Source organism: Lactuca saligna, chromosome 6, assembly GCF_052625555.1.
Source record: "Lactuca saligna cultivar CGN05327 chromosome 6, ASM5262555v1, whole genome shotgun sequence".
In the NCBI taxonomy this organism is placed as follows: Eukaryota; Viridiplantae; Streptophyta; class Magnoliopsida; order Asterales; family Asteraceae; genus Lactuca; species Lactuca saligna.
In genome coordinates, this window is record NC_136422.1 from 19,919,848 (window position 1) to 19,928,750 (window position 8,903).

The 8,903-nt window shown below is 36.4% G+C and overlaps 1 pseudogene across 1 annotated transcript; it reads left to right on the top strand.

The window, feature by feature from the left end:
* Positions 1–2,435: 2,435 nt before the first annotated feature.
* Positions 2,436–3,846, top strand: LOC145001391 (putative CCR4-associated factor 1 homolog 7 pseudogene; annotated as a pseudogene). Its single transcript, XR_013661551.1, has 2 exons — positions 2,436–2,588; positions 2,735–3,846. The product of XR_013661551.1 is annotated as a putative CCR4-associated factor 1 homolog 7 pseudogene (transcript).
* Positions 3,847–8,903: the final 5,057 nt, after the last annotated feature.

Below are 8,903 nucleotides of genomic sequence, written 5' to 3' on the forward strand. Positions count from 1 at the left end.
ATCTAATTCAAAATCATAGAAGATCTGGTCGATCCATGTTAGACAGATCGGTTACCCGATATAACCAAATCGATTTACAAAAATCCGGATCTCAAAATGTTCTTTTGGTGGACTAAATGTTCGCCCACTTTTCCTCTCAGTTTGGCATTATACCTCGATAAGTCTAAATAATTATAATCCTCATCGAGCCTAAAATTTGAAGAGACAAATGGCGTGTTCGACAAAACTAGTTGTTAGCGGGTAGCTTGTAGCGTTTTGTTAAACGCTACATGAAGTAATATTTGAATTTGGAGCGTTTTGTTTAAACTAAATGCTAGAAGCTTGTATTGTCAAACGGGATTTTCTGTTTAAAATAGAGCGTTTTGTCATACGTTAGAAGCTAGAAGCTCAAAACAAAATCCGGCTAGGCATGAATGACTCTCTAACAATGATTGTTGGAGGGGCACTCATAAGAATTGATCGAATTTCATAATAAAAAAAGTCTGGACGCCCGTCTAAGCCCACGAGCCGGGTGCCCATTGCAAAAAGTTTAAAACCAATAATTTAACTTCAAAAAACAATTTCACATTTCTGTTAAAAATAATTATAAGTAAAGAATATGCTCGTTTAGAACAAAGGGAAAATTACTTAAGAGGGTAACTATCTCTTATCCGTGTTCACATATTAGCAACTTCTTCTTTTTTGTACATAATAAAACAACTAACTTGTTTTAACTGTTTAAATTACATCAATATTACCGACTAATATTTTTTTTAACCAGTAACTCAAAGGGAAAATGACTTAGGAGGGTAACTACCTCTTATCCGTGTTCACATATTGGCAACTTCTTATTTTTTGTACATAAGAAAGCAACTAACTTGTTTTAACTGTGTAACATCCCAAAAATCATGACCAAAAAATTTCTTTTTTAATTTAATACTAAAACCATAATTGTCAAACCATTAATTTAATACTTCGGCATCGGGTACCGTCTGGCATCGAGCCCCGCTCGGTGTACAAATATGTCTCTCTTAGGCCCCGCCTCTCTCCGGGACCCGCCCGCTAAACACATACAATCCTATAACATGCTAACACATAAAGAAACATACTTTACTGTATCCCTGTCCTAAGAAACATACTCTGGTAATAATGTGATACAAAACATCGTTCATACTCAACTAGTGATGAGATACGGGAGCTCGCCCACACTCACCTCTTTACCAGGCACATACAAGTATCACACATACAACAAGTATAATCTAACATGAAAACATTCCTCAGGCACCTGCCCGACATCAGACCTTGGTCTGGAATAACATACTAGCAAACAATGCCTATGGCTAACCCCCGAGTCTTCCTACTCATAGACTACATGGGCTGGCATTGTGGCCTTAGACCCATTCACACAGTGAAGAGAATCACCTTGCACTGCTGAAGCCCTGGCTGGAACTAGCTAAGTACGGACGCAGTTCTGTATCTCATTATTAGCAAAGTATGTTTTTTAGGACAAGGATACAGTAGGGTATGTTTCTTTATGTGTTAGCATGTTAGATGATTGTATGTGTTTAGCGGGCGGGGCCCGGAGACAGGCACGGCCTAAGAGAGACATATCTGTATACTGAACGGGGCTCGATGCCAAGCGGGGCCTGATGTCGGGCAAGGCCTGATGCTGGAGTATTAAATTAATGTTTTGACAATTATGGTTTTAGTATTAAATTAAAAACGAAATTTTTGGTCATGATTTTTAGGATGTTACACAGTTAAAACAAGTTAGTTTTTTTCTTATGTACAAAAAATAAGAAGTTACCAATATGTGAACACGGATAAGAGGTAGTTACCTTACGTAGTCATTTTCCCTTTGAGTTAACGGTTAAAACATGTATTAACCGGTAATATTGGTATAATTTAAACAGTTAAAACAAGTTAGTTGTTTTATTATGTACAAAAAAGAAAAAATTACCAATATGTAAACACAGATAAAAAGAATTTTCCCTCCTAAGTTATTATCCCTATAACAAATCTAGGGACCCTTTTTTCTAAATAAAAAATGTCTTCCTTCTAATTAACAATTCCAGGTTAGTAGAGACCTTGATTCCAATATCTTTATTTATATTAAAAGAACGTCATACAGTCTTATAAAATTTTGCATTAAAGTCTTCTATTTTGCTTTGAACACTCTGGAAAATTCATATTCCCAACCAAAGACGCATTCAAAAAAATCAGACTTTGAAAAGTCATGTAAATATGTAAATTAAAAAAATAATAACATTATTTGATTTTCAAATGGTCAACTCTAGGGTACCAAGGGTCATGAAATGCACCGCATCAAAACGACATCGTTTGGCCAGTTTTCACCACTAACAATGTCACTTTCCATTCTCTCTATCTCTGTTGGCACTGCCTCCTCCAGTTGATTTAAGAGCCTTGTACTCCCCCATCTAATCTTCTCTCTCATCTCTATGATCAAAAGGCTCTATGTTCAATCTCGTTGACCCAAATCAAACCCTAAACACTTTAAATCTGCAAAGAAGGAAACAGTTTCAAAGTGAATCGGAACTTCAAGATCTGTTCGATTAACTAAATCTCAGATTTCATCCTGTTCAAAAAAGGTAAGATCCGTTTTCCGTCTTTGGCTATCTATTTGATCTTCAAGTTTTCTTGAAATCAGTTGATAAATGATGGATTTTTTGCGATCTATTGCTTTCTGGGTTTGATCTAAAGAGGAGTTTTGTTGTTTTTGTTTGATTTGTTGCAGATCTGGTAAAACTATAGAGAAAATCGAAAACCCCATCTGTAAAAATTGAATCTTTAATATGTCAATCCTCTTGCCCAAAACCGATTCGGTTCAAATTAGAGAGGTATGGAACGACAATCTTGAAGAAGAATTTGCTTTGATTCGAGAAATTGTCGACGATTACCCTTACATCGCAATGGATACCGAGTTCCCAGGTGTTGTTCTTCGTCCACTGGCACAATTTAAGAATATTAACGACTATAACTATGTAACTTTGAAGGATAATGTCGATATGTTGAAGTTGATTCAGTTGGGTCTCACTTTCTCCGATGAAAATGGGAATCTACCAACTTGTGGCTCCGATAAGCCTTGCATTTGGCAGTTTAATTTCCGCGAGTTCAATGTGAACGAAGACATCTTCGCTAATGATTCAATCGAGATGCTAAAACAGTGTGGGATTGATTTCAAGAAGAACAGTGAAATGGGTATTGACGCAAATCGATTTGGAGAGCTCTTAATGTCTTCAGGTGTTGTTTTGAATGATAATATCTGTTGGGTAACTTTCCATAGCGGGTATGATTTTGGATACTTGCTTAAATTGTTGACCCGAAAAGAGTTGCCTAAATCTCAAACAGGGTTCTTTGATTTAATCAAGATTTATTTCCCAATTATTTATGATATCAAACATTTGATGAGGTTTTGCAACTCTCTTCATGGTGGATTGAATAAGCTTGCAGAGATTTTGGAAGTGGAAAGAATTGGTGTTTGTCATCAGGCTGGATCTGATAGTTTGCTTACTTCTCATGCTTTTAAGAAGTTGAAAGAAGGTTATTTTAATGGAAACACAGAGAAATATGCAGGTGTTTTGTATGGTTTAGGTGTTGAAGATGGTGAAAAGTAAGTAGGAAATGACCAAATGTAATTTGTGATATGTTGAAGTTTGTTTGATTTAGTATGGGAATGTGTTTCAATCTTGTGTACACAAATGGCGAAAGAGTTGTTTGTTTTATGGTTTTTTTTTTTTTTTTTTCTTCGGATCTTTTTATGTAACCAAATGCCGAAAGGGTCTTGTAGTTTGAGTACTGTAAATTATTACAGTTAGTGTTTTAAATAACAATCTTAACTTTTCACTATGTTTTGCATCTTCATTCTTGGTTTTTTCTTCTGTTATTATGATAGTATCAGATTCTTGACACATTTGGTGATGGATTCTTGATTAAGTTGTGATGATGGTGGTGAGAATGGTGGTTTGTGGTGGTTCTGGTAGGAATGCGAATGGAAATATGGTTATGATGATCATGGTGGGTGATGGTGTATAGAACCATAGTTATGAGTTATGACAATGGTGGTGCATATGGAACCTAAGCTTATTAAAAGTGTGTTTAAACTGAGTTAATCTATTTTGGTAAATAATTTATTATATGAGAGATGAATCAATATAAACACTAGATTGCATACTCATTTAGGTTTAATTCGAGTTTAAGAATAGCTTCTGTTATACTCATAATTTAATGATAGATTAGATACAACATATCATTACTACTAGTTTGAAAAGGAATGGCAATTGTGTTATATATATATATATATATATATATATATATATATATATATATATATATATATATATATATATATATATATATATATGTTTGAAACATCCCAAAATTTCAACCAACAAAAAATTTCAAAAACAACTCATTAACTAATAAAAGTATCTACAAAACAATGTTTTTCAAAAACACTATTAAAAAATGTTTGCCTCCCAAGATCGATTACATAAAATCTGGATGTGTACGGTCACACCTTCGCCTTGCTATGATTCTCTAAAATGTCTGAAACCACAAACCAAAAACTCTAAGCATAAAACATAGTGAGTTCCCTTAAAGTACCACAACACAAACAGATAACATATACCAATAAACAACGTGCATTGGATCCACAGCTAAAAGAATGGATTACCCATGAGCCCACAATATGAGTTTGACTTGCTTATAAGCCCCACAACTCATATTTGGTTTATTCCTGAGCCTACAACATAAGTCTGGCTTGCCCATGGGGCCCACAACTTATGTTTGGCTTGCTTTCTGACCCAATCAGTCATCGAACTAAAATACTCTCAAGCCCTTAGTACGAGTCTAACATACCACCCAATCCTCAGCTCGTATCCAGAATGCACCTGAGCCCTCAGTATGAGTATGGCATGCCCCACCCGGCTCTCAACTCATAAATGGAATGCTCTAGGGTTTGTTGGCTACAACAAGAACCAATACAACCTCAACCCAACACAATATGTCAACATATAACAGATAACAACGTATAACATATAATCATGCAAACAGAATCACAGGTAGTCCTACAGATTTACCAGACTAGCATATCGACAACTAGCATACTCATGCATATCTATTCCATACACAACATATCAGTGAATAACATGATATCAAACCAATGGGCCGACCTTGGTGCCTTCGATCCGTAAGTACAGTGAGGAAAACTCACATTGCACTGCCGAATATCATAGAAAGAATCTTTAACTGCTGGCCCGCAAGAATCCTTGCGCTATTAATCACAAGATAAACATCCATCAATAATCTGTTCTAACCCACACTAAGTGTCCAAACTAGGGTAAAAGACCTTTTCACCTCTTCAACTTGCCTAAAGCCAAGGCCCAGTCCATCAATCTAAAAGCCTAAATTCCCATTAATTACCCAAAGACCAACTATGGCCCAATTTTCCAAATTGGGCCCAAACCCTATCATAGGCCTTAAACCAAGGTCCAAAACATTCCCAGACCAAACACACTTGAATTCTGATGGCCCAACAAGCCCAAAGCATCAAAGTCCAAAAATGGCCCAAACCAAAGATCCATTAATTCGAGGCTAACCCTGTTGAGTACGTGGGGCGTACTCAGCTCGTACGCGCAGCGTACTCGCCTTAGGGCTTGTACGCTAAGCGTACTTGCTTGTACGCCCAATGTACCCTCACATATAGCCAACTTCCATTTTAAGTTCTTAATCCATAAAGATTTTACACCACAACCTAGATCTAACTTCCTTGGACAGATTAATCACATAACGTTACCAACTTTACGATCATGCATGGCTAAATGAAACTCATAAACTTTAAAAGGAGTTAATATACATATCTGAGGTTCCTACTATAAAATAGATTCGCAAACCATCTGCTACTGCCAACAACCTTTCACTTGAACAAAATGGATCGTGTATTCCTTTGAGAGAAGACTCATCCTGATGATAATAATTCCATGAACACAATGAGCTTCAAGATACATATTTCCTTAACTGGCGGACCGATATGATGCTTCTATAATTTTGAAGCCCCATAACTTGTCCGACATTCACACATGTAGAACTATTCCAAAGCAGAGACATAAAAGCCTTTTCTACCATCCGCACTGAAAACATCCAATTTTACTCTTGACATACATATTTCTTAACCCACATCTCACTGAAATACAAACCTTGCACAAATACACTCGTGATTCCCAACGTGAGTTTCCATCAAAAGCCAACTAAAAAATGGCAACTCATGAAATTTTCTCATAACCTTTCCCTAAGACTGATGATAATCCATTCATAAATTTCCCCCTAGTCCCTGACTGGAGACACCCCAAAAAACATGCAAAAATGATCCTCAAAACATGTCAATCGCAAACTTCACCCAAATCCTATTCCATATGATGCACCACAACCTTAAATGTCACACCCCCAAACCAGAACGGCGGAAACGTTCGGGGGCGGAGGACGTCATGTCAAGTATCATAACAATTGAATGGTAAAGAAAGTACACACCACCATAATATAAATATATTTGAAAAGTTTACATGATTGTATGTGTTACATGTTTGCAAAAGAAATCAAATACAATATGGTGTCCCAAAATATGTTACTAATGCCAACGCGTTAGTCTTCAAAAGTAGTTGCTACCTGGTTTAGCGGTTTCCTGAGAATACAAGTTATTTCAAGAAAAAGTGTCAACATTTAAGTTGGTGAGTTCATAAGTATTGTTTTGAGGAAATGTATGCCATTCGAAAGTGCGTGTGTGTTTTCCAGAAAATCCGATATTTTCTTATGAGTGTATGAAATGAATATGAATGATTGTTGTATAAATTGTATGTATTTGAACCAGGAAAATCCCTTATTTTCCTAAAAGTGAAATGCAGTCTCAAATGATCAAGACCGTAAGCTGTAAGCAACTATGACATGCTCAAAAGAATGATGTTGTAAATCGTTATTGTACAAAATGAATGTATATGAACAAGGAAAATCCTATATTTTCCTAAATGTGAAATGCAGTCTCAAATTACCAAGATCGTAACCTGTAAGCAATTATGACATGCTAAAAAGAAGATGCATAGTTTTATTGTTAAGTAAAACTAGTTGTGGAAGTGTTTATCTTGAGTTTTTGATTATGCTGATAATACCCTAGAATATAGTTAGTACCCCCCAAGCATGATTGAGTTATGTATTACTACGTGCTTGAGTCATTGTTTACGCGTGTTGTGAGTTCCTCATAACCATACTAGACGCAATACCTATGTTGACATTTGTCACCCTAATGTCGGACTGTAGCTAACAGTCAGGGTGCGGAGTTGTCAGCCCCGTATAGATCTATACACACTTGTCATGCTCTCCCTTAAAGAGACTCTGGTTATTGGTGGGGACTTTCGTTTGGTACAAACAAAGCCATATGACACCACATGATTGCTAACAACGAGTTCACGAGTAATATGATGAAAAATCATTTGTATGAAATGATTTCCTTTTCTACCGTGTTACAAAGACGTGATGATGAGTTGAGTTTTCTTGTAAAAGCATCATTTTATAGTTGAAATGGTTACCCTTGATATGATGTAGTATGCAAACGTATAAATAAAACATATTTCTATTTATAAAACATATTGTATCCCAAGAGGGTAAAGTTGTGTTGTGAGGTATTTTGCATGATAATAACTTCATAAGATAGTTAAAACAATAGTATGAAAAGTATAGCAAAAGATCGATGTTTCACACGATTTTGGTCGTGTGTTTACTTGTATCCCCCCCTTAAAAGTGTATAAAAGCATTCACAAAACATTTGAAAACGTAGTTATAGGGGTATGAACTCACCTGATTGATTGAAGAAAGCGAGATGAAAATCGAGTAGAACTTCAACTCGGAAAAGTTGATTTTCTCAGGAATCTCGGGAATGCAAAACCTTCCTTCGGGACTTGAAGGTGAAAACCGGGGCTTTGGGAGGGTCTCGGGGGCTTAAACGCAGAGTTTCGGCGCGAGAAAGAAGGGAACTGAGCAATGAAACTCGGAGCCCTTGAAATCTATTTATAGGGGCATTTCTGGTGTGCCACATCATGGCTAAGGCTGGCCACGTCGTGGGGAGCAAGTCTTATCCTCTTCCATTGATTGGACGCCCTCAGTCACTTGCCAGGTCGCGGCAAAACTGTGCCACGTTGTGGCAAACCTGACAGCCTCGAATTTCGGGCCTCGAACTTGTAAAATCCGTAACTTTCGCATACGAGCTCCGTTTTCGACGTTCGTTATATGCACGCGTAGCTGAAAATATGCTCTACAACTCTCGTTTAGACTTCATCAGCTAATTTTGACTGTATTTTTAATTATTTATTTTTAACGGGCCGGGACACGAAAATTCCGTTAAAAATCCATAACTTCTTCATCTGATGTCCGTTTTCGTCAGACTTTTCATCGTTGCACTACTATTGTTGAGATCTTCGATTATCATTTAGGTTGTTTTGGCCAAAAGTCTCTCGATCTCTATTTCGAGTTTTTAGCTGTCTACTGCTATATCTGAATGTTGGAAAAATCATAACTTCTTCATACGAAGTCAGATTTGGACGTTCTTTTTATGTACGCTCGCGGTTTAATGTTATCTACAACTTTCATTTAGATATTTAAGGCTAAAAACTATTGTATTGAAACTTCGCGTTTTTCGTTTAATCGGTGTTGCTGGTTTTGTCGGGAATTTTAGAATGGTTATAACTTCTTCGTTATAACTCGGATTTTTGTGTTCTTTATTTGTATGAAAACCTTGTAACGATTACTACCACTTGATTTAACCCAACTAAGATTTTAGTAAAGTTATATTTTGACCTAAATTTGACTGATTTTACATTACATTGTCTCTAAATATTGTGTTGTCACATTAAATAACCCTT